This window comes from Bombina bombina, chromosome 1 (genome assembly GCF_027579735.1).
Source record: "Bombina bombina isolate aBomBom1 chromosome 1, aBomBom1.pri, whole genome shotgun sequence".
NCBI lineage: Eukaryota > Metazoa > Chordata > Amphibia > Anura > Bombinatoridae > Bombina > Bombina bombina.
Window position 1 is genome coordinate 1,356,045,495 of NC_069499.1, and position 27,761 is coordinate 1,356,073,255.

Consider the following 27,761-nt stretch of genomic DNA (forward strand, 5'->3'; position numbering starts at 1 on the left):
TACCTTTTACTTATTGTTTTAGTTTTATTTTTAATCTTCTTTGTGCAGGTTCCATTACTTGCTGTCACAGCCCTCCTCTACAGGAAGACAAAGGAAGAAGTTTCCCATTTTAGTAGTTGCTAGGAGACACATGCAATAGCTCCAGTGAGTTTCTTGCTCATGGTCATATATATACATTATAAATGCACACACACACACATATATAAAGGGCATTTTGTGGGTGAGTACCACCAACTCGGACATATTATAACAGCTAATATTTGTAACTGTCATGCAAACACTCTAGTTTTCACAAGAGGATGCTGCAAAACATATCAAGCATAGTAAAAACTCTGTCCTTTTGCTTTTCTTAAAGATACTCAAAATCAATGAGTACCAGCACCCCCCCCCCCCCTCACAAAAATAGCACTATATATATAGAGAGAGAGAGAGAGAGAGAGAGAGAGAGACACTCCTTTTTTTATTGAAATTAAAAAATTTAAAATACATATGTTTTCAAATACAAATGAAATCCAGTCCACAGTTTGAAGTTTTTTTTTTACAGTGCAGTAAAAAGAGGTAATGCACTGCTCTCTGCTGTCCATAGTTAAAACTGCAGAACTGTTTCACTAAACATCTTAGGGCTACATCATAATCGAGCCACAATAGTTAGTGACAGAATCACTATATAGTTATAAAGTAATAAAAAAATGTCCTTGTTTGTCGACAGGAACAAGTTGTGTAGAAAGTGAACAGCAGGTAACAAACAGAATAGCAGTAGAAAACTCTGGGAACAGGCCAGGGGTCAGAACCAGAAGATAAGTCGGACATCTTGCGCCAGGGTAGATTAGGATAAAACAAGTGCAAAGGTCAGACCACAATGCCAAAGTTCATAAGCAAGTAAGTCAATCTACAGGTATCTTAGCTGCAGGCTCAGACCAATAACAGAATCCAGAAACCTTGCAAGGGCCAGGATCAGGTAAACAGGCCAGGAACAAGAATGCTCCATTCGAATAACAAAGCATTGACTGGGAGTCTGAAATGACCTTTTAGCACCTCCCATTCAGGCTTGGTGCCAGGAACAAGCCAAGGTCACTGTGATGATAGCAGGATGTGATGTCACTAGCATGTGGGCGGGGCTTGGGTCCGGTGTCTGTGTCGCAGTTAGTTTAGTACAATCAACCTGTCTGGATGTGTATTGCTATGCTCTGTAATAAAATAGAGTTGTACCATCATTGCTGTGTCCTGCATATGTCCTGCATCTCATGACATGGTGTCAGAAGTTCTGGACTACGCTTCTGTTTCTGATGATGACGATGTCAAAGTTTACCCCACCTGAGCCTTTTGACTTTTCTCAGCCTGCAGCTTGGCCCACATGGCGTCAGCGGTTTCAGCGCTTCAGGATTGCATCCAAACTGAACAAGGAGAGTGGTGAAGTACAAGTTAATTCTCTTTTATACTCTATGGGGAAAGATGTGGAGCCAGTGTTCAATGCTTTTACTTTCCAAGAAGGGGAAGAAGTTAACTTTGATATAGTTATGGATAAACTCAGTGCCCACTTTGTGCCCAAAAGAAATGTGATTCATGAGAGAGCTTGTTTTCACAAACGTAATCAGCGTGTGGGAGAATCTGTGGAGTCATTTGTGCGCAGCCTGTATGAATTAGCTGAATTCTGTGAGTTTGGTGTTGCTAAAGAAGAGCAAATCAGAGACAGAATAGTTATTGGAATTGCAGATGCTGAAGTCTCCCTGAAGCTGCAGTTAGAGCCTGATTTAACATTAGACGGGGCTATTAGGATGGCCCGCCAGAGTGAACTGGTGAAAAAGCAAAGTGCTGATCTGAGGTCTGAGAGTATTGTGGATGAAGTGCAACAGTCTAGGAAAATTACTAGTGAAAGGCACAGTGTGAGCGGTAGATCTAAAGTACTGGAAAGGCCTAGAAGTGGATGGGCGCAACATGGCCGATGCACACGGTGCTACCGGGCTCATGATCAGAGTGCTATATGCCCGGCCAGAGATAAAAGATGCAGAAAATGTAACAGAATAGGCCATTTTGAAGTGGTGTGTAAAACTGAATACATTAAGGAGATGCAGGTGGACAGTGACCAGGAGGGTCAGGAAGTGTCTTTTGTGGGGTCTGTTGTGGAACGGACAAGCTCAGAGGAAGATTGGAAAGTTACCTTTACTGTAATGGGAGCCAATGTTGATTTTAAGATTGACACAGGAGCTGATATCACTGTAATGTCTTTTGCTGAATTTATGAAACTGCCTCGACAGCCCCAGCTGGCGAAGGTTACTACAAATGTTCATAGTCCTGGTGGCCGCATTGATTGTGTGGGGAAATTTCTTGCCAGCTGTGAGTACAAACAAAGGAAGTTCACCATGTGGGTGCATGTGATCCGAGGTCAGTGTGTTAACAGTTTATTGAGCAGAAAAGCAGCCTGTGACTTGGGCCTCGTGGCCAGAGTGAATGAGATCTCTGAAGATATGTTTGGCGAGTTGGGCCTACTGAGCTGCAAACCTGTCCGTATAGCACTTAAAAGTGACGCAGTCCCGTACAGTATTTCTACTCCTCGTAGAATTCCGTTCCCGCTCATGCCTCAAGTGGAGAAAGAGCTCATGCGCATGAAGTCTATGGGGGTTATTGAAGAGGTTGTTGAAGCAACTGATTGGTGTGCCCCCATTGTTCCAGTTGCAAAGAAAAACGGAAAGGTGCGCATCTGTGTGGACCTGAAAAGGTTGAATGAGGCAGTGAAGAGGGAGAGATTTGTGCTGCCGACACTGGAAGATATAGCCCCGAAGTTGGCTGGGGCGAAGTTCTTTTCCACATTAGACGCTTCTAGCGGCTTTTGGCAGATCCCCCTGGATCCAAAGTGCCGCAAACTGACTACCTTTATCACTCCGGTAGGTCGGTTCTGTTTCTGCAGACTTCCCTTTGGGATATCCTCCGCTCCTGAGATCTTTCAGAGGGAAATGAGTTCTCTCCTGAGTGGCCACGTGGGCACAGCAGTCGTCATGGACGACATTCTAGTGTATGGGTCTACAGTGGAGGAGCATGATCAGCGTTTGAGTTGTGTGCTGCAGGCTATCAAAGAGTCTGGGCTGAAGCTGAATAAAGAAAAATGTCATTTTAGGAAAACTGAATTATGCTACTTTGGGCATATCATCAACGGGGATGGCATCAAGCCGGACCCCGAGAAAATTCGGGCTATCGAACAGATGAAAAGCCCTTCTGATGTACATGAGCTGAGACAGATATTGGGCCTTGTAAATTACGTGGGCAAGTTTCTTCCAGATTTATCTACAGTTTTGCACCCTATCACGGAGTTGCTTAAGAAAGATGTTGCCTGGGTCTGGGGACCCTCACAAGAAAAAGCGTTCCTGCATGCTAAGTCTCTGCTGGGGTCTGCCCCAGTGCTGGGGTTCTACGACCCTTCAAAAAAGACTGTGGTTAGTGCTGATGCAAGCAGTTATGGGTTGGGGGCTGCACTCCTGCAGCTGAATGACAACAAACTACAGCCCATCGCCTACTGTTCCCGCACACTGACGGCTGCGGAGTCGAAATACGCTCAAATTGAGAAAGAGTGCCTGGCTGCAGTTTGGGCCTGTGAGCGCTTTCAGCGTTATCTAGTGGGTTTGGAGAAATTTAGTCTGGAAACTGACCACAAACCGCTAGTCCCTCTTATCAATTCTTATGACATCGACAAAACACCCTTGAGATGCCAGAGACTTTTAATGAGACTACTCAGGTTCAATGTTCAGGCAGTGCATGTGCCGGGGAAGCAGCTGGTTGTGGCAGATACACTGTCCAGGCTCCCGCTGGCTGCTGCTGAAGAATCCTCCACAGAGTCGGATGTAAAAGTGTATGTTGATTCAGTTCTGGCCTCTAAGTCCATTTCTTCAAGGAAACTGGAAGAGATAAAGAAAGAGACATATTTGGACACAGATCTGCAAGAAGTTATAAGGTACATAAGAGATGGCTGGCCCGAGAGCCGGGCAGCCTGGATGTCTTTAAATGCTTACCAGCCAGAGAGGTCGCAGCTCACGGAGCTGGAGGGGTTGGTGCTGTTCCAAGACCGTATTGTAATTCCTGTCAGCATGAGGAAGGAGATGTTAAACAGGATTCACGATGGCCACTTAGGCATTACAAAGTGCAGAGAAAGAGCAGCTACAGCTGTGTGGTGGCCTGGGATCAGCTCCGACATTGCAACTCACGTGTCTAAATGTGCCTTTTGCCGGGAACGCCGGCCTACTCAGAGAAGGGAGCCCTTAATGTCTACTCCGCTGCCTGCGGGGCCGTGGCAGAAAATAGCTGCTGATTTGTGCGAACTGCACGGGAAAAAGTTTCTTGTTGTTATCGACTACTATTCCAGGTATTTGGAAATAGCACCCCTGAATGATATCACAAGTCAGGCCGTTATCATTCGCCTGAAGAGCTTGTTCGCCCGCTGGGGCATTCCAATGGAGCTGGTGAGTGATAATGGCATGCAGTTCGCTTCTACAGAGTTCAGTGCTTTCAGCAGGGAATATGATTTTGTACATTCCACGTCAAGTCCACATTATCCGCAGGCCAACGGAATGGCTGAAAGGGCAGTTCAAACAACAAAATTCATTCTAAAGCAATCTGAACCGTACCTAGCCCTCTTGTCATACAGGGCGACGCCCATTCAAGCCACCGGGTTTAGCCCGGCACAGCTGATGCTAGGACGCCAGATTCGCACCACTTTACCCTCAGTGGGTGTCTTCAAGCCGCCTGGCCCTGTTCCTCGGGACGAAGTCCTTAGGAGGGATGAAGAGGCCAAAAAGGGTTATCGTTTCTTCTACGACAGGAGACATTCTGTCAGGCCTTTACAGGAACTGAAAGCGGGCCAAAGTGTCAGAATTAAACTGGATGATGAGAAGAAATGGAAGACGCCTGCTACGGTAGTGGGCCGCTCTCCAGAACCAAGGTCTTATACAGTCCTTACAGAGGGAGGGACGGTTACACGCCGTAACCGAAGACATCTTCAGCCTGTACCTGAGAGTCTGGAACCGGATACCTCAGTACCACCGCCGGTGGGATCCCCTGTTCTAAGAGAGGTGCCTTCCCCTCGGCAAGATCATAGCGGGGATATATCTTTGCCTCCAGCAGACTCTTGTTCACCATCTTCTGTATCAGAGGACAGTTCATGCAAAGTTACATCAAGCGGAAGAGTGGTGAGGCTTCCGGCCCGATACAGGGACTGACTTTAGCTAGAACAGTGACCGGAAGTATGGGCAGAATAATCCCATGGTCACTGTGGACTAGGGTAGTCTACCCCGATGTCCAAGTCAGGATGTAATTTATTTGTTCATGTTTTCTAATCTATCTGTTTTATAATGTTCTAAAACAAAATGTTGTTGTATACCCTGTTGGTGTACCTTGTTATTTAATATATGCGAATGTATGCTTTGTCTTTGAAAAAGGGGAAGATGTGATGATAGCAGGATGTGATGTCACTAGCATGTGGGCGGGGCTTGGGTCCGGTGTCTGTGTCGCAGTTAGTTTAGTACAATCAACCTGTCTGGATGTGTATTGCTATGCTCTGTAATAAAATAGAGTTGTACCATCATTGCTGTGTCCTGCATATGTCCTGCATCTCATGACAGTCACTTCAAGATAAAGGGATATAAAAAGCACCAAATATAGTGCACAGGCAAATGAAGAATGCATAGTACAGACATCAGAGCATCCAGAGAGCCGGCTGTGCTAACCTGACATTACTTAACGTGGCCCCTAGCTCTAAAAGCAGCAGATCCTCACCCAACAGTGCTTGCCGCATCTGGCATTCACAGTAGAGTGGCACCAGCCGCGCAGTAAATACAGTGTAGCTCCGACTGCGCTTGTGAGCCTGGTATTAGTGACAGCCCTGTCAATTTCATTTAAATGTGGCAGTCACAATAGTAATGGATTAAAAGTAACATCCATTACATACAATGGTATTCACAGTAGGCATTATTACAAATGTTGTCAATACTATCAAACCCCAGGCTGCCAGTGTTATCACCACCCTTTTTATTTATGTTGTCTAAAAGGTGCACAGTATAAGTTTAACATTTATAGTGGCAGTCAGTTCTTGGGAAAGTAATGGTTGCCATTAAAAAGCTAAATGACCCAAGGTATAAACATTGGTACCAATATTGCATATACCTATATATTGCATAGGCACTAGTGTGTCACATTAAATTAGGAGAACATAAAAACTGAACATAACCTCTCCGACTGCATTTAAGCCTATCTTCTCCTTACCACAATAAATCCTAACTAGACAAGGCCCAGTACAACTGCCCTTAAAACCAAGGGACCCCCTGTATAACTTCCATTGCAATCAGTCCTGGCACTCATTGGACCACTATGGCCATATAACATCTACAGTAAAACAGGGTCACCTGCATTCCTCTCTCTGTGTGTGAGCCATGTGTTTATTTCTTTGTTTTTTCCCCGCACTTTTTCTCAATTGACTTCTATGGGGGAATACGTGAACCCTCACGCGATATTTTAAATTTGGCTTTTTGCGCTTGTCGGGCTAGTGCGCATAAGTGAAATAAGTATACTTTCAACTCATAATATGAGTGCAACCCGACAATTGCAAAACGCCAAACTTCTAGTGTAGTTAACGCTCGAGTGGGAGCATTAATTAGCTCTCCACTTGTAATCTGGCCCTGTATGTTTAAACCCTGCTGATGGTAACTGCCGCTGATCCAATCAGCAGTGCTAGTCGCATGATTCAGATGTACAACCAGCAATGCTGATGGGATTAGTGGCAGTTTCAGCTCAAGACCAGCAGTGCAACATGGGTCCCAATCTTAACTTCTACTGTGAGTTTAACCCCTTTTCAGGGGTCAAACACACAGTAATGTAGGGTTAATAGTCTTAAAATGACATGCTCTAACAAATTAGACTGTCAAGTAGAATCTTCACAAAAATACTGGACACTTAAATGTCCTTTTTTGAAAGTTCATGGTTTTATTAAATTGTGAAAGGACTCATATGCCTCAATACATTACAAATATGGAGCAAAAATATATGTCAGTTGAGGGGGTCAAATAACTACTGTTTAATTGTGGTGCGGCAGCTGAAGAAGTAAAATGGGTGGTTTGTATGTTGCTGGCAGCCATGGGGTAAAATGATTGCCCAATTGTAGTGGAGAGTTTGAAAGAGTTATTTTATTCTCAGATCCAGGCAGCAAATTATCAGTGCAATTCCTTGTGCTAGCCGTCAACCCTAGCTCTAACTTGTGACAATTTTATCCTTTTACCTAGAGCAGTGTTTCTTTTTTTTATAGCATAATATAATATTATTATTAATTATGCGTTAACTTTAATTGCAAACAAACAATTGTGTTTACTTTAAACTTGTAACATGAGTGATAAACCCAATGTACGCAAACACCGTGACAAAACAACCCTTTTGTATAAATATTAAAATAATAATTATAAGGGTTAAAACGTATATGGTATATCACAAGGTATTTGAGTGAAATAGGTTATAATGTCTATATATACATGCATATACATGCCTAAATATGTGTAAGTATGTATCTATACACATGCATTCATGTGTTTTTATGTTTATATGTGTATATATGTATGTATATAAATATATACACATATAAACACATATATACACAGGTATGCACATATTTACATATGACCCACTGCAATCTGGATTTTGCCCCCTACACTCAACAGAGACAGCAATTGTTAAGGTTACCAACGACCTACTTACAGCAAAATCCAAAGGCCACTTCTCTCTACTTATCCTCCTTGATCGGTCTGCAGCCTTTGATACTGTCGACCACCCTCTTTTGCTCCAAACCCTCCATTCCTTCGGCATCTGCAACACAGCTCTCTCATGGTTCTCTTTCTATCTGTCTAACCATACATTTAGTGTAGCATTCTCTGGGGCATCCTCTGCCCTGTTACCTCTTTCTGTTGGGGTACCACAAGGCTCTGTCCTCGGTCTCCTCCTCTTCTCAATCTACATGTACTCATTAGGTTCCTTAATAAAGTCCCATGGGTTTCATTATCATTTGTATGCCAATGACACCCAAATCTACCTCTATGCACCAGAAATATCTTCTTCCTTGCTAACCCATGTCACTTACTGTCTCTCTCATATCTCATCTTGGATGTCCTCTCACTACCTCAAACTTAATCTCTCCAAAACTGAGCTCCTTATTTTCCCCCCTTCTTCCAAAATCTCCACCCCCATTTCTCTATAACTGTTGATAACTCCATCATTACCCCAACCCCACATGCTCGATGTCTTGGGGTCACACTTGACTCAGATCTATCTTTCACTCCTAACTTTCAGTCCTTGGCTAAAGCCTGCCGCTTCCACCTTAAAAACATCTATAAAATTAGACATTTCCTTACACAAGACACAACTAAGATTTTAATCCACTCTCTCATCCTTTCTCACCTCGACTACTGCAACTGCATCCTCTCTGGTCTCCCTTGCTGCCACCTAGTTCCTTTACAATCCATAATGAACGCCTCTGCCAGGCTCATCTTCCTTACACGTCGCTCTTCATCTGCTGCACCTCTCTGCCAATCCCTTCACTGGCTTCCTCTTGCCTCCAGGATTAAACACATAATTCTCACTCTGACACACAAAGCCCTCAACTGCACTGCTCCCCCCTATGGCCTCTATTTATGAAAGGTCTTGCGGACCTGATCCGACAGTGCGGATCAGGTCCGCAAGACCTCGCTGAATGCGGAGAGCAATATGCTCTCCGTATTCAGCATTGCACCAGCAGCTCACAAGAGCTGCTGGTGCAACGCCGCCCCCTGCTGACTCACGGCCAATCGGCCGCCAGCAGGGAGGTGTCAATCAACCCGATCGTATTTGCGGCGATTCCTGTCCGCCTGCTCTGAAGACTCGCCAGAAACACGGGCCATCAAGCTCCATTCGGAGCTTGATAGATAGGCCCCTATATCTCAAAAACATAATTTATGTAAGAACTTGCCTGATAAATTCATTTCTTTCATATTGGCAAGAGTCCATGAGCTAGTGACATATGGGATATACAATCCTACCAGGAGGGGCAAAGTTTCCCAAACCTCAAAATGCCTATAAATACACCCCTCACCACACCCACAATTCAGTTTAACGAATAGCCAAGCAGTGGGGTGATAAAGAAAGGAGTAGAAAGCATCAACAAAGGAAATTTGGAAATAATTGTGCTTTATACAAAAAAATCATAACCACCATAAAAAGGGTGGGCCTTATGGACTCTTGCCAATATGAAAGAAAGGAATTTATCAGGTAAGTTCTTACATAAATTATGTTTTCTTTCATGTAATTGGCAAGAGTCCATGAGCTAGTGACATATGGGATATCAATACCCAAGATGTGGAGTCTTCCACTCAAGAGTCACTAGAGATGGAGGGAATAAAATAAAAACAGCCATATTCCGCTCAAAAAATAATCCACAACCCAAAAAATAAGTTATTTTCACTTTTGAAAGAAAAAAACTTAAATCAAAAGCAGAAGAATCAAACTGAAACAGCTGCCTGAAGAACTTTTCTACCAAAAACTGCTTCCGAAGAAGCAAATACATCAAAATGGTAGAATTTAGTAAATGTATGCAAAGAGGACCAAGTTGCTGCTTTGCAAATCTGATCAACTGAAGCTTCATTCTTAAAAGCCCACGAAGTGGAAACTGATCTAGTAGAATGAGCTGTAATTCTCTGAGGCGGGGTTTGACCTGACTCCAAATAAGCTTGATGAATCAAAAGTTTCAACCAAGAAGCCAAGGAAATAGCAGAAGCTTTCTGACCTTTCCTAGGTCCAGAAAATAAAACAAATAAACTGGAAGTCTTCCTGAAATTTTTAGTAGCTTCCACATAATATTTCAGAGCTCTTACCACATCCAAAGAATTTAAGGATCTCTCCAAAGAATTCTTAGGATTAGGACACAAGGAAGCAACAACAATTTCTCTACTAATGTTGTTAGAATTAACAACCTTAGGTAAAAATTGAAAAGAAGTCCGCAAAACTGCCTTATCCTGATGAAAAATCAGAAAAGGAGACTCACAAGAAAGAGCAGATAGCTCAGAAACTCTTCTAGCAGAAGAAATAGCCAAAAGGAACAACACTTTCCAGGAAAGTATTTTAATGTCCAAAGAATGCATAGGCTCAAATGGAGGAGCCTGTAAAGCCTTCAGAACCAAATTAAGACTCCAAGGAGGAGAAATTGATTTAATGACAGGCTTAATACGAACTAAAGCCTGTACAAAACAGTGAATATCAGGAAGAATAGCAATCTTTCTGTGAAATAAAACAGAAAGACCGGAGATTTGTCCTTTCAAGGAATTTGCAGACAAACCCTTATCCAAACCATCCTGAAGAAACTGTAAAATTCTAGGAATTCTAAAAGAATGCCAGGAGAATTTATGAGAAGAACACCATGAAATGTAAGTCTTCCAAACTCTATAATAAATCTTTCTAGAAACAGATTTACGAGCTTGTAACATAGTATTAATCACTGAGTCAGAAAAACCTCTATGACTTAGAACTAAGCGTTCAATTTCCATACCTTCAAATTTAATGATTTGAGATCCTGATGGAAAAACGGACCTTGAGATAGTAGGTCCGAGCGTAACGGAAGTGGCCAAGGCGGGCAACTGGACATCCGAACCAGATCCGCATACCAAAACCTGTGTGGCCATGCTGGAGCCACCAGCAACACAAAAGACTGTTCCATGATGATTTTGGAGATCACTCTTGGAAGGAGAACTAGAGGCGGAAAGATGTAAGCAGGTTGATAACACCAAGGAAGTGTCAGCGCATCCACTGCTTCCGCCTGAACATCCCTGGACCTGGACAGGTATCTGAGAAGTTTCTTGTTTAGATGAGAGGCCATGAGATCTATCTCTGGAAGCCCCCACATCTGAACAATCTGAGAAAACACATCTGGATGGAGAGACCACTCCCCTGGATGTAAAGTCTGGCGGCTGAGATAATCCGCCTCCCAATTGTCTACGCCTGGGATATGCACCGCAGAGATTAGACAGGAGCTGGATTCCGCCCAGGCAAGTATCCGAGATACTTCTTTCATAGCTTGGGGACTGTGAGTCCCACCCTGATGATTGACATAAGCCACAGTTGTGATATTGTCTGTCTGAAAACAAATGAACGGTTCTCTCTTTAGTAGAGGCCAGAACTGAGCCCTGAGAATTGCACGGAGTTCTAAAATATTTATTGGTAATCTCGCCTCTTGAGATTTCCAAACCCCTTGTGCTGTCAGAGATCCCCAAACAGCTCCCCAACCTGAAAGACTCGCATCTGTTGTGATCACAGTCCAGGTTGGGCGAACAAAAGAAGCCCCTTGAACCAAACGATGGTGATCTATCCACCATGTCAGAGAGTGTCGTACATTGGGATTCAAGGATATTAATTGTGATATCTTAGTATAATCCCTGCACCATTGATTCAGCATACAAAGCTGTAGAGGTCTCATGTGAAAACGAGCAAAGGGGATTGTGTCCGATGCTGCAGTCATAAGACCTAAAACTTCCATGCACATAGCCACTGAAGGGAATGACTGAGACTGAAGGTGCCGGCAGGCTGCAACCAATTTTAAACGTCTCTTGTCTGTTAGAGACAGAGTCATGGACACTGAATCTATCTGGAAGCCTAAAAATGTGACCCTTGTCTGAGGAATCAAGAAACTTTTTGGTAAATTGATCCTCCAACCATGTTTCCGAAGAAACAACACTAGTTGATTCGTATGAGATTCTGCAGTATATAAAGACTGAGCTAGTACCAAGATATCGTCCAAATAAGGAAACACCGCAATACCCTGTTCTCTGATTACAGATAGTAGGACACCCAGAACCTTTGAAAAGATTCTTGGAGCTGTTGCTAGGCCAAATGGAAGAGCAACAAATTGGTAGTGCTTGTCTAGAAAAGAGAATCTCAGAAACTGAAAGTGTTCTGGATTAATCGGAATATGAAGGTATGCATCCTGCAAGTCTATTGTGGACATATTATGTCCTTGCTGAACAAAAGGCAGAATAGTCCTTATAGTCACCATCTTGAAAGTTGGTACTCTTACATAACGATTCAAAATTTTCAGATCCAGAACTGGTCTGAACAAATTTTCTTTCTTTGGTACAATGAATAGGTTTGAATAAAACCCCAAACCTTGTTCCTGAAGAGGAACTGGCATGATTACCCCTGAAGACTCCAGGTCTGAAACACACTTCAGAAAAGCCTGAGCTTTTACTGGATTTACAGGGATGCGTGAGAGAAAAAATCTTCTCACAGGAGGTCTTACTTTGAATCCTATTCGATACCCTTGAGAGACAATGCTCTGAATCCAATGATTTTGGACAGATTTTATCCAACAATCCTTGAAAAACCTTAATCTGCCCCCTACCAGCTGAACTGGAATGAGGGCCGCACCTTCATGCGGACTTAGGGGCAGACTTTGGTTTCCTAAATGGCTTGGATTTATTCCAATTTGAGGAAGGCTTCCAACTGGAAGCAGATTCCTTGGGAGGAGGATTGAGTTTTTGTTCCTTATTCTGACGAAAGAAACGAAAACGGTGAGAAGCCTTAGATTTACCCTTAGGTTTTTTATCCTGAGGCAAAAAAACTCCTTTTCCTCCAGTGATAGTTGAAATAATAGAATCCAACTGAGAACCAAATAAATTATTACCTTGGAAAGAAAGAGATAGTAATCTAGATTTAGATGTCATATCAGCATTCCAAGATTTAAGCCACAAAGCTCTTCTAGCTAATACAGCTAAAGACATGGGGGTCGATCTGATATAGATCGTAGTTTGCGGCGCAAGCGAGGGAACCCGCGTCGCCCGCAGTTTCAGCTCGCAACTCGAGCTATCCCATATATGTCGCCGTCAGATGCTAATGTGCCGTAAGTCTGACAAACCAGCGATGTCCAGAAATCTGCGCAAGTACAAATTTCTGGCGTCGCCAGTGACTTGCGGCACGTTAGAAACTGCCGGCGCCTACAAAACCTGACTAAAGTCTAAATCACCCGCACTGTCTAACATGCCTCCCTAACATAGCCCGACAAGTCTAACACGCCTCCCTAACATAGCCCGATACGTCTAACCCTCTATCCGCTATCCCCCCTCACTAGCCTAACAATAAAATATGTATTAACCCCTAAACCGCCACTCCCGGAGCCCGCCGCTACCTAATAAAGTTATTAACCCCTAAACCGCCGCCAGCTATATTAAATATATAACCCCCTAAAGTGAGCCCCTAACACCGCCGCCATCTACCTTACCTACCCCCTAAAGTGAGCCCCTACCCCGCCGCTATCTATTTTAAAATGATTAACCCCTAATCTAATCTCCCTACCCCGCCGCCATCTATATTAAATTATTTAACCCCTAAAATACTAAACTATCCCTACCACTAAACCTAAGTCTAGCCCTACAAATAGCCCTGAAAAGGGCTTTTTGCGTGGCATTGCCCCAAAGTAACAGCTCTTTTGCCAGCCCTTAAAAGGGCTTTTGGCAGGGCTTTGTCACAAAGTAAACTGCTCTTTTGCCTACAATCTACATCCCCCTACACCGCGGCCACCTATAATAAATGTATTAACCCCTAATCTAATCCCCCTACACCGCCGCCAGCTATATTAACTATATTAACCCTAATTATATTAGGGTTAATATAGTTAATATAGTTATTATATTATATATATTAACTATATTAACCCTAATTATATTAGGGTTAATATAGTTAATATCGTTATTATATTATATATATATTAAGTATAATAACCCTATCTAACTCTAACATCCTAACTAAACTCTTATTAAAATAAATCTAATATTAATATTATTAATTAAAATATTCCTATTTAAATCTAAATACTTACCTATAAAATAAACCCTAAGATAGCTGCAATGTAATTAATAATTACATTATAGCTATGTTAGGGTTTATATTTATTTTACAGGTAAATTGTTAATTATTTTAACTAGGTATAATAGCTATTAAATAGTTATGAACTATTTAATAGCTACTTAGTTAAAATAATTACCCAATTACCTGTAAAATAAATCCTAACCTAAGTTACAAATACACCTACACTATCAATAAATTAAAGAAACTACAAATATCTATCTAAAAATACAATTAAATAAACTAAACTAAATTACAAAAAAAAAAAAAACACTAAATTACAAAAAATAAAAAAAAGATTACAAGATTTTTAAGCTAATTACACCTATTCTAAGCCCCCTAATAAAATAATAAAGCCCCCCAAAATAAAAAAATTCCCTACCCTATTCTACATTAAAAAAAGTTCAAAGCTCTTTTACCTTACCAGCCCTTAAAAGGGCCTTTTGTGGGGACATGCCCCAAAGAAAACAGCTCTTTTGCCTGCAAAAAACCCCACAATACCACCCCCCAACATTACAACCCACCACCCACACACCCCTAATCTAAACCAAACCCCCCTTAAATAAACCTAACACTACCCCCCCTGAAGATCTCCCTACCTTGTATTCACCCCGCCGGGCAGAACTCCTCATCCGATCCGGGCGATGTCTTCCAGCAAGCGGCAGTGAAGTCTTCTTCCATCCGGGCGATGTCTTCAAGCAAATCGGCATCTTCAATCTTCTTTGTTCGCTCCTCCGCCGCGGAGCATCCTTCCGGCACGACGACTTCCCGACGAATGAGGTTCCTTTAAATGACGTCATCGAAGATGGCGTCCGCCGAATTCCGATTGGCTGATAGGATTCTATCAGCCAATCGGAATTAAGGTAGAAAAATCTGATTGGCTGATTGAATCAGCCAATCAGATTCAAGTTCAATCCGATTGGCTGATTGGTTCAATTGGTTTAATTTATTGATAGTGTAGGTGTATTTGTAACTTAGGTTAGGATTTATTTTACAGGTAATTGGGTAATTATTTTAACTAAGTAGCTATTAAATAGTTCATAACTATTTAATAGCTATTATACCTAGTTAAAATAATTAACAATTTACCTGTAAAATAAATATAAACCCTAACATAGCTATAATGTAATTATTAATTATATTGTAGCTATCTTAGGGTTTATTTTATAGGTAAGTATTTAGATTTAAATAGGAATATTTTAGTTTATAATATGAATTAGATTTATTTAATAAGAATTTAATTAGGGGTGTTAGGGTTAGATAGAGTTAATATAGGTAATATAAATACTATAGTAACTATATTAACCCTAATATAATTAGGGTTAATATAGTTAATATATATAATGTAATAACTATATTAACTATAATATACTTAGGGTTAATATAGATAATATAGCTGGCGGCGGGGTAGGTAGATTAAATTAGGGGTTAATAATTTTAATATAGATGGCGGCGGTGCAAGGGGTTCACATTAGGGGATAGATCAGTTAGATGGTGGTGGTTTTAGGGGCTCACAGTAGGGGGTTAGTTTATGTAGATGGCGGCGGTTTAGGGGTTAAATACTTTATTAGGGATTGCGGTTGACAGGGAGATAGACATTGCGCATGCGTTAGGTGTTAGGTTTATTTTAGAAGATCGCGGTTGACAGGGAGATAGACATTGCGCATGCGTTAGGTGTTAGGTTTATTTTAGAAGATCGCGGTTGACAGGGAGATAGACATTGCGCATGCGTTAGGTGTTAGGTTTATTTTAGAAGATCGCGGTTGACAGGGAGATAGACATTGCGCATGCGTTAGGTGTTAGGTTTATTTTAGAAGATCGCGGATGACAGGGAGATAGACATTGCGCATGCGTTAGGTGTTAGGTTTATTTTAGAAGATCGCGGTTGACAGGGAGATAGACATTGCGCATGCGTTAGGTGTTAGGTTTATTTTAGCAGCCAGTTTAGGGAGTTACGGGGCTCCAATAGTCAGCGTAAGGCTTCTTACGGCTGCTTTTTGTGGCGAGGTGAAAATGGAGTAAGATTTCTCCATTTTTGTCACGTAAGTCCTTACGCTGTATATTGGATACCAAATTGCGCGGGTTTGGTATACCTGCCTATGGCCCAAAAAACTACGGGCAACGGCAGAAATATACGCGCGTAACTTCTAGGTTACGCCGTATATAGGATACCAAACCCGCGCAAATATTGGCGTTGCCGACTTTTGCGGGCAACGATTTTTATCGGATCGACCCCATGGATCTAACATCAATTTTGATAATATCAAAAATTGCATCACAAATAAAATGATTAGCATGTTGCAGTAAGCGAACAATGCTAGATATGTCAAAATCCAATTCATGTTGCGCTAAATTTTCCAACCAGAAAGTTGATGCAGCCGCAACATCACCCAAAGAAATAGCAGGTCTGAGAAGATGACCTGAATATAAATAGGCCTTCCTTAGATAAGATTCAAGTTTCCTATCTAAAGGATCCCTAAAGGAAGTGCTATCTTCCATAGGAATAGTGGTACGTTTAGCAAGAGTAGAAATAGCCCCATCAACTTTGGGGACCTTTTCCCAAAACTCTATAGATTTTGCTGGTAAAGGATACAATCTCTTAAACCTTGAAGAAGGAATAAAGGAAGTACCTGGCTTATTCCATTCCCTAGAAATCATATCAGAAATAGCCTCAGGAATGGGAAAAACACCTGGGGAAACCACAGGAGGTTTAAAGACAGCATTTAAACGTTTATTAGACTGTACGTCAATAGGACTGGTTACCTCAATATCCAAAGTAATTAACACTTCTTTTAATAAAGAACGCATATACTCTATTTTAAATAAATAAGTAGATTTGTCAGTGTCAATATCTGAGGAAGGATCTTCTGTTTCAGATAGATCCTCATCAGAAGAGGATGAATTATTATGTTGTTCGTCATTTGAAATTTCATCAGCTAAATGAGAAGTTTTAAAAGACCTTTTACGTTTAATAGAAGGTGGAAATGCAGACAAAGCCTTCATAATAGAATCAGAAACAAATTCTTGAAAAATTTACAGGTATATCATGCACATTAGAAGTTGAAGGAACTGCAACTGGCAATGTACTATTACTGATAGAAATACTATCTGCATGTACAAGTTTATCATGACAACTATTACAAATGACATTCGGTGCAATAATTTCTACAATTTTACAACAAATGCACTTAGCTTTGGTAGAACCGATGTCAGGCAGCAATGTTCCAGCAGAAACTTCAGAGGCAGGATCAGATTGGGACATCTTGCTCAATGTAAGAGAAAAAACAACATATAAAGCAAAATTATCTATTTCCTTAAATGACAGTTTCAGGAATGGGAAAAAATGCAAAAGCAAAGGCCTCTTGATAGAAAAGAAAGCAGGAGGCGAACAACAGTGGGGTATTGAAATTATGAAGAAAAATTGGCGCCAAGTATGACGCACAACGTAACTTTTTTGGCGCCAAAAATGACCGGAAATGACACACTTGCGTTACTAATGATGCCGCCGTGTGAAAGGTCTCGGCGTCACGTATGACGCCGGAAATGACGAAGTTGCGTCAAAAACGTATCTTTCCGTGCCAAAAAAGTTCGCGCCAAAAATGACGCAATAAAGTCTAACATTTGATGCACCGGCGGGCCTAATACCCGCAAATGCAAAAAGTAGTCAAATTGAAAAAGACTAAACCCCAGGTAAGAAATAAATTTCTTAAAGTGTTTATATTCCCAAATATGAAACTGACAGTCTGCAGAAGGAAATACATGAACCTGACTCATGGCAAATATAAGTACAATACATTTATTTAGAACTTTATATAATTTGCATAAAGTGCCAAACCATAGCTGAGAGTGTCTTAAGTAAATGAAAACATACTTACCAAAAGACACCCATCCACATATAGCAGATAGCCAAACCAGTACTAAAACAGTTCTTTAGTAGAGGTAATGGTAAATTTGAGAGTATATCGTCGATCTGAAAAGGGAGGTAGGAGATGAATCTCTACGACCGATAACAGAGAACCCATGAAAAAGACCCCCGTTAGATAAATCATCGTATTCAATAGGTGATACTCCCTTCATGTCCCTCTGACATTCGCTGTACTCTGAGAGGAATCGGGGTTCAACAATGCTGAAAAGCGCATATCAACGTAGAAATCTTAGCACAAACTTACTTCACCACCTCCATAGGAGGCAAAGTTTGTAAAACTGAATTGTGGGTGTGGTGAGGGGTGTATTTATAGGCATTTTGAGGTTTGGGAAACTTTGCCCCTCCTGGTAGGATTGTATATCTCATATGTCACTAGCTCATGGACTCTTGCCAATTACATGAAAGAAACTTGTCTCCAGATACTCTTCCTTCTATCCACTTCACTCCGCTCATGATCTCCTACTCTCTCTCCTCTCCCCTTTAACCCCATAGCATGTAAGCCTACGATCCCAGCTGTTTGTAGTTCACATTCATAAGAGCCAAGTACAACAGTGCAACTCTCGACAGGGCCCTGTACCCACTTTACCCCTGTAAATGTTATTTTGTATACCACCTATGTTCATAGCGCTGCGGAATCTGTTGGCACTCTAAAAATACCTGATAATAATAACTTGATAATAAGTAAATATACTTTGGAACCCTTTCTACTCAAATACCTGAAAACATGAAAAAACATTTTAATTTAAGATTTAATAATGCGTTTTACATTGTATGTACTGTAAATATTTTACATTCCAATGTTCATCACATAGGGGAAAATGTTCTATGTATTTTTAAATAGGAAAAAAGATAGAGAGAACACAACCGTTTTTTGTCCAGTTTGTGCTCTCCATTGAAGTCTATGGGGAGAAGAAGTTAGCGAGGTTGTGATATCCAAAGTCCTCAAGGTAGCGCACGTCAGCTTTCACTTGCCCATAAACATTTTACTTTAAACTTGTAATACTCGTGCTAAACCGCACGCTCTATGGGACTGATTTACTAAATGACGGACATGATCCGCTGTAGCAGGTCATGTACGTCCGACATCACTATATGCAGACAGCATATGCTCTCTGCATTTAACATTGCAGAAGCATTCCTAGTGAAATGCCTCCCCCCGCAGATTCGCGGCCAATTGGCTGCTAGCAGGGGGTGTCAATTATCCCGATCGGGATGATTGCTATCTGCCGCCTCAGAGGTGGCGGATAAGTTAAGGAGCAGCGGTCTTATGAACGCTGCTTCTTAAGTATTGTTTCCAGCGATCTGGAAACTATGGGGGTAGATTGCAGCATCCGCTGCTTGTTAAATCTGTTCCTAAGTGTTCCCCTCTGTTGGTGTTTGCGCGCGAGCAAAAGTGCTAAATTGAGCACCATTTGTAATATTGCCCATGATCAGGGAAGTTATATTCATGGTACCACATTCCTGCATCTAACCATAGACAGTTTATCAGACGTATTTCACTGTGGCACGCCTGGGTATATAACACCTGACACATTTTACTTTGGCATTTTGTGATATGTCACTGTGGCCCTATATCTGTCACGTCGGGCACGTCTACATGACATCTTTTTGCAGTGCTATACACTTTCCTTGTGACACACTTTAGAATCTAAATGTGAATTCTTCAGGTCCTGAAGAATTCACATTTAGTAAAGCAGAGGACACCCTCCCCTCCAAGAAAAAAATGTGCACAATAAGTGAAAAGTAATACTCTGTAATCACAAAATGTAAGGCTGTGATTCAACTTTTAGAGGTTAATTGGAGCAACTGTGCGACTAGTGCTGCTGAATAGATCAGCAACTGGTTCTGGCTTGGGACCAGCAGTGCTCTGTGGCACCTTTGCTGGGGTTAAAAACAAAGCTTTGTAGCATTGCTAGTGATAAAACGACGTGCTCTAATCAATTACAAGATATAATTTTATCACTATAGTGGTCCTTTAAGTGGAATGAGTTTAACTTAAAACACTAAACAGATACACAGATGAAATCAACCGTGTACGCTCTCAAAAAGCACTAACATCTAAACCTCCTAACCAGCTAACCCCCCTAATCTAACACCTACTAAGTTACCCAAAAAATACCTAACCTTACCTGAAACCCCCTAATATTACACGAAAAAAGGTACCATTACAGAATAAAAAACAAATAAATTAACCATAAACATAAAAAAACAGTTATGCCTATTCTAAAACTAAAGCCCCACTACTACTCTAAAAATTGCCCTAAAAAGGGCATTTGGTTGGGTATTGCCCTTAGAAGGACATTTAGTTTTTTTGCTGCCCAAAAAACAAAAAAAAAAACACCTAAAAGAATCTTATCACTAAACCCCAGATATTCTACTCACCAAAGTTGAATTTGGCTCCTACGTGGTGGCAGCAGTCCATCTACATCCCGGCAGCAGTCTTCTATCTTTATCCATCTTCTTTTCTTCTTATCTTTGGATCTTCCATCCTCTTAATTCGGTCACCCGCCACAAACTGAATTTTGAATGCAAGGTACCCCCTTAAAGGACCACTCAATGCAGTAGAATTGCATAACTAGCAAGTACATAATAAAAAGACAATGCAATAACACTTACTCTGAATTTCAAATAGGCAGTATTTTTTTTCTGGCAAATTTATTTTTTCTCCAATTTTCCAACCCCCTGTATCATGTGGCAGACATCAGCCAATCACGGGCTAGTATACATATACCCTGTAAGCTTGAGCACATGCTAAGTAGGAGCATGTTCCCCCGGAAAGTGTGTATATAAAAAGACTGTGCAAAATATGATAATGTAAGTAAATTGGAAAGTGTCTTAAAATTGTGTGCTCTTTCTGAATAATGAAAGTTTATTTTGACTTTCATGTCCCTTTAATATAGGAGTACCCTTGCATTCCTATTAGCTGATTTTCATTTTCAAATTCAAATCATCCAATAGAAAAAGCTTTCATTCTATTGGCTGATTTGAATTTAAAAATGAAAATCAGCCATTAGGAATGCAAGGGTGCCCCTATACAAAGGGGTACATTTTATTAAATTTTCAGTATGCGATGAGTGACCGCATGAAGAGAATGTCGGAGATGGAAGATCCGAAGATAAGATGATGGATGAAGATAGAATATGTCCGCCTGGATGAAGCTGGGATAAAGATGGGTCGTCATCGCCACGTAGGAGCCGGATTCAACTTTAGTGAATACAATCTTTGGGTTATAGTAATAGTATTTTTTTTTTTTTTTTTTAGAAAAGTGGTTTTAATTTTGCAGCAAAAGAGCAAATGGGGTATTTTGTGATGAGAGTCGTGATGGTTTAGGGGTTAATAGTGTGGAGAGGCATTTTGCGATGTGTGGGTGTAACGGTTTAGCGGTTAATAGTCTAGCGGTAATTTGCAATGTGGGGTTGTGATGGTTTAGGGGTTATTAGTGTAGCAGGTACTTTGCAATGTGGGTTTGTGGTGGTTTAGGGGTTACTATTGTAGAGGGGTAGTTTGCAATGTGGGGGTGTGGTGGTTTAGGGGTTAATAAAGTAATTTAGTGAAACTGTTTCCTATGGCCAAACTCTTTATGCAAACTTTCAGATCACATAAAAGGTTTGGACGCTGTTAAATTTGTTTGTGTTTGAGCGATCGCATTTACTTTCAACTTGAAATTGCTGCTCAACGCAGCCCATAGAAAATAGGGGGAGCGCAATTACCACTAGTTTGTGTAAACGAATTTGCAGTAATTTAAATAGCCCGTCATATGAATTAGAGAGTAAAAAACTATAGTGCTTCACCCGTAATCTAGCCCTAAATGGGAGAAAAATGGATTACACTGTCACTTTAAATGCAGTATCAATTATTAAAAAAAATTGTAATTATATTCACATTAAAGGGACATGAAACCCAAAATTTTTCTTTCATGATTCAGATAGAGAATATAATTTTAAACAACTTTCTAATTTAATTCTATTATCAAATGTTTCATTCTCTTGGTATCATTTGTTGAAGGTGCAGCAATGCACTAATGGTTTCTAACTGAACTCATGGATAAGCCAATCACAATCAATATATATATGCAGCCACCAATCAACAGCTAGGACCTAGGTTCTCTGCTGCTCATGAACTTGCCTAGATAAACCTTTCAGCAAATGATAACAAGAGATGGAAGCAAATTAAATAATAGAAGTAAATTGGAAAGTTGTTTAAAATGGTATTCTCTATCTAAATCATGAAATAATTTTTTTGTTTGTTTCATGTCCCTTTAAGCCACTAGATGGTGCTATTAGGTAGTAGCTAACAGCTATGAGAAGAGATCAAAACATTCCATTTTTAAGGAGACTCTAGATTTAAAGGTACATTATACACTCATTTTTTCTTTGCATAAATGTTTTGTAGATGATCTATTTATATCGCCCATAAAGTTTTTTTTTTTAAATTAATTTATAGTTTTGCTTATTTTTAAATAACATTACTCTGATTTTCAGACTCCTAACCAAGCCCCAAAGTTTTATGTGAATACGCTCAGCTACCTACTCCAGCTTGCTCCTGTTTGTGTAAAGGGTCTTTTCATATGCAAAAGAAGGGGGAGGGGGGAGTGTCTTATTTGCCACTTGCAGTGGGCTTTCCAGCTACCTTTTCAACAGAGCCAAACTGACAGCTTCTAAGTAAGTTTTTAAACAGTTTTATACTGGATTTTTATATCAGTATCTGTGCATATTATTCTTTATAGTAGTGTCTATTACATGCAGTTATATGAAAATGAGTGTATACTGTCCCTTTAAGCTTGAAGTTGGCAAAACAAGAACATTGCATGATTGCAGGTGCACAAGTTCCTAAGTAGAGGACCTGACCACCTACAATCACCACTTGCGATACAACCAACTGAGCAAGAGCAGAGGATGTTAACCAACCCGAACAAGCGAGTGTTGGGGCGATTGATCTTGCTGCTTCTGAAGTGGCGAAGAGGTAAAAGAAGCAGTTTTGCTTCTTAAATTTGCTGTTCTGCATTGTAAATCCTCAAAAGCTGCAATTGCAGCTTGATAACGGTTCCTCTATGAATGCTTTTCTTTTTTAACCTAAGTGTAAATCATTTTGTACACTAGAGACACTATAAAATAATATTATATATATACAGTATATTTTATTTATATACGTATATATATATATATATATATATATATATATATATATATATATATATATATATAATTATATGTTTTCATAATAGCAGCGATGTTTAAAAATAAGTAGGATGTGAATAAACTTTAAACCTTCTTTAAAATTTGATATAGGACAAAGAAAAGAACTATAATGTACTGACAGAATACATTCAAAGAAAATACATTATCCTAATAGAAAGTAATATAAGGGGTCTCAGAAAAATGAGCAAGTAATTCAGACACTGTGCTGGCACAAATATTGTAAAAGAAATAAAACTTGTTAAATAGAAGCTGGATGTTTAATCCATTCATAAGTTAAAAAAGGAGAATGTAAAACTGTTACAAGCAATAAATGAACTCAGGAAGAGGAAGTACCTTGTTTGATGTAGAACAAAGCTATGAATGTCGGAGACCTTACAAGGAACTTGTAGACAAACTCTTGACTAAATTATTTCATAAGAAACCCAGAAAAGAATAAAAAAATACTTACAAAAAACAAAAAAAACAAAAAAAACAAAACCCGTTTCTCACACTGGGAAAGAGAAAAATGACCAATCTTGTGAAATTGTGTTCGCTACAGGCTGTCTTGCCTGAATAAAAGTCCCCACTATCTTATTCAAAAGCTTAGTTTATGAACATATTAAAAGCTATTAAATGAGCAGGATTGAGATGGAAGAAAGAGAACATAGAAAAATAAAAATAATGATGCAGTAAAAAAAAGACCATCCAAATTAGGTCTATCTATTAATCTGTGTGGTTAAAGGACCACTAAATACAGTAGAATTGCATAATTACCAAGAACATAATAAAAAGACAATGCAATAACACCCTGAATTTCAAATACATAGTTGAATTTTTTTGTTGCAAATTTATTTTTTATCCTATTTTCCGCCCCCTTGTATCATGTGACAGACATCAGCCAATCATAGACTAGTATGAGTATACCCTGTGAGCTTGTGCAGATTGTCAGTAGGAGCTGGTGCTGTAGAAAGTGTGCATATAAAAAGACTGCCTGCAAAATTTGATAATGGAAGTAAATTGGAAAGTGTCTTAAAACTGCATGCTCTATCTGATGAAACTTTATTTTGATTTTAGTGCCTCTTTAAGCTTGAACATCCATAATTACTAAGAAGTGACAGAGCTTGATTTTAACTATGATTCTAAACAAAACCAAGAGAAGGTAGGAAAACCTCATGAAGCCAAATGCTTCCTCAGATGAAGAGATTGTAGACTAAAGCAATCCATCTACTAAATGTTCAGTCCTGGGATGTGAATGGCAGAAAAAGTACAGTAATCAGCTTAAATCATATCTAAGTTACTGCCTTCATTGCTAAGGAACTAGAACTTGATTTGAAGGTCAACATATACCACAGTAGAGATCTTGTCTGACAGAGATAATGGTCTTATTAAAAAACTAACTAAGTCTCTAGAGCCAAGAAGATTGCATGAAGATCAAAAATATATATCGGTGACCTTACCTCCTGAGAAAACTCCTCACTCTCCTGAACTCCCAGACTGTACCTTATCTTGAGAGACTGGAATCCATAGAATTATTGTCCAAGAGGGATGAATAAAGAATGCCTTCAAATACTGGACAAGGACTGTCTCATAGTGGAGTCCAAAATGATTTAGTAAGGAAAACAGATTGTAATCCATACACTATGGGAAGAGTAAACAGAAATTATAAATATAGAACATGTCAAGGTAAACATTTCTAATAGTAAAAGCATTCACCCGAAACTTCCATACAAATAACTGAAGAGAAAAAAGTAACTTGGAATCTGAATTGAGCCATTAAAGAAGAGACATGGTATAGGCCCCTATTTATGAAAGTCTGGCGGACCTGATCCGACAGTGAGGATCAGGTCCGCCAGACCTTGCTGAATACGGCGAGCAATACGCTCGCCGTATTCAGCATTGCACCAGCAGCCCGCCGCTGACTCGCGGCCAGCATTGCCGCCAGCAGGGGGGTGTCAATCAACCCGATCGTACTTGATCGGGTTGATTTCCGGCGATGTCTGTCCGCCTGCTCAGAGCAGGCGGACAGGTTATGGAGCAGCGGTCTTTGTGACCGCTGCTTCATAACTGCTGTTTCTGGCGAGCCTGCAGGCTCGCCAGAAACACGAGGCATCACGCTCCATTCGGAGCTTGATAGATAGGACCCAGAGTCTCTAAGATTTCTCAGAATAAAACAAAGAAAAAACATCCTAAAAAATTGATTCTCCAAAATACTTTCCATATAAAGAATCCCTTAAATCTATTGTCAACATAAATGAACTCTGAAGAACTAGGGTAAAATGGGCCGAAACAGATTCCAACTTTCAAATAGGATCTCAAATTAAGGTTCCAAAATACAGAATAGGACTGAAACCTTATTAAGGTTCCAATATTAGAATAGGCCTCAAAGTTCCCTCCTTCTTGGAAACAAAGAGAAATTGGAATAAAATCCTTGATCTTTTTACAAAAAACTGGAACTGGAACTATCACCTCCTAGGTTCCAGGCTGAGATCTGGTTGAAACCAAAAAGGGACTCCTGTCTGTACCCATTCTCTAACTAAAGCAAATAGTAATAGAATCCAGAGATTCTAGACATACTGCGACTAAGCCTTTTGAAAAGGTTGTTATCTACTCTCTAGCAGAATAGAAATCTGGTTTGGGGTTTCAAAAAAAAAAAAATGTAAGAGAAAGCAGACTGTTTGGTCTTATTCCAAACAACACTAGACTTCTAGGCAGCCTTGGAAAAATCTAAACTTTGTGAAAAGGGAGGAAGATTTAGGTTTCTAGATTGACTAAACAACAAAAATGGCTATTAAATCAAAATGTTCTTTTAGACTTCATGTCTTGATGTCAAATAAAACCTTACCCAGAATAAGGCAAAAATATAAATCTACCATAAGGACCATGTTTGCAGACCATGAACTAAGGCACAGATTTCTTCTTCTGGGTGGACTGCAAAATTCGGTCATATTTTAGTATTAATATGAAAAATGACTATCCACACCAAACTGAATAGATTGAGAAAACAACACCGAAGTCAAAGCTGTTGAAAACAGGAAACCCGCTTCTTGAAAAACAAATCCTTTTCAATGAAAGAAACCAATTTCTTATCCATATGGTTCTGAAAAATGAACTTTCCTAAGGGAGAATAGTAAAGCATTTGGCTTAAGTGGCAATAGCCACGTCCACCTTGGAAAAGGTTCTCAAAGCTCTACAAAGAGACTGATAAAGGAAACATGCTATGAAAACTTAGAAAAATATGAGTACATTAAAATTCTGATATGGCCTATTCCAAGGAAATAAATTTCCGAAATGGCCTCAGGACCAGTGAATACATTTAGAGGTTTATGAAAAGTAGAGTAAATCAAATCAAATTGATAGATTTTTCTTCAACTAATTTAGAGCATCAGAGACCTAAAATGCTTAAAACCTTTCTCATCAATTAACAAAAATGTACAATATTGAACATAATACAGTCAACTCAGAAACTTGATCAATATTAAACTATACACCTATTTTCATATAACTACATGTAATTGACACTACTATAAAGAAGAATATGCACAGATACTGATCTAAAAATCCAATATAAAACATTTTAAAAACTTACTTAGAAGCTCCCAGTTTAGCACTGTTGATGAGGTTAGACTGGGACACCCATTGAAAGGGGCTGGGAATGCAGGAAGAGCAAACACTACCCTCCTCCCCTGCATATGAAAAGACAGATTACATAAACAGGAGCAAGCAGGAATCTGTAGACTTCAGTCTACATGTGATACTTTGGGGCTTGGTTAGGAGCCTGAAAATCAGCACAATGTTTTAAAAAATAAACAAAACTATACATTGTTACAAAAACACTCCAAGATAAGCTATATAAATGGATCATCTACAAAACATTTATGCAAAGGAAAATCTAGTGAGCAATGTCCCTTTTAAACTTCTGACTATCAGAAATGATCTACTCTTCAGACGAAAAATCTGAGAGTAAAATATATATATATACAGGGAGTGCAGAATTATTAGGCAAATGAGTATTTTGACCACATCATCCTCTTTATGCATGTTGTCTTACTCCAAGCTGTATAGGCTTGAAAGCCTACTACCAATTAAGCATATTAGGTGATGTGCATCTCTGTAATGAGAAGGGGTGTGGTCTAATGACATCAACACCCTATATCAGGTGTGCATAATTATTAGGCAACTTCCTTTCCTTTGGCAAAATGGGTCAAAAGAAGGACTTGACAGGCTCAGAAAAGTAAAAAATAGTGAGATATCTTGCAGAGGGATGCAGCACTCTTAAAATTGCAAAGCTTCTGAAGCGTGATCATCGAACAATCAAGCGTTTCATTCAAAATAGTCAACAGGGTCGCAAGAAGCGTGTGGAAAAACCAAGGCGCAAAATAACTGCCCATGAACTGAGAAAAGTCAAGCGTGCAGCTGCCAAGATGCCACTTGCCACCAGTTTGGCCATATTTCAGAGCTGCAACATCACTTGAGTGCCCAAAAGCACAAGGTGTGCAATACTCAGAGACATGGCCAAGGTAAGAAAGGCTGAAAGACGACCACCACTGAACAAGGCACACAAGCTGAAACGTCAAGACTGGGCCAAGAAATATCTCAAGACTGATTTTTCTAAGGTTTTATGGACTGATGAAATGAGAGTGAGTCTTGATGGGCCAGATGGATGGGCCCGTGGTTGGATTGGTAAAGGGCAGAGAGCTCCAGTCCGACTCAGACGCCAGCAAGGTGGAGGTGGAGTACTGGCTTGGGCTGGTATCATCAAAGATGAGCTTGTGGGG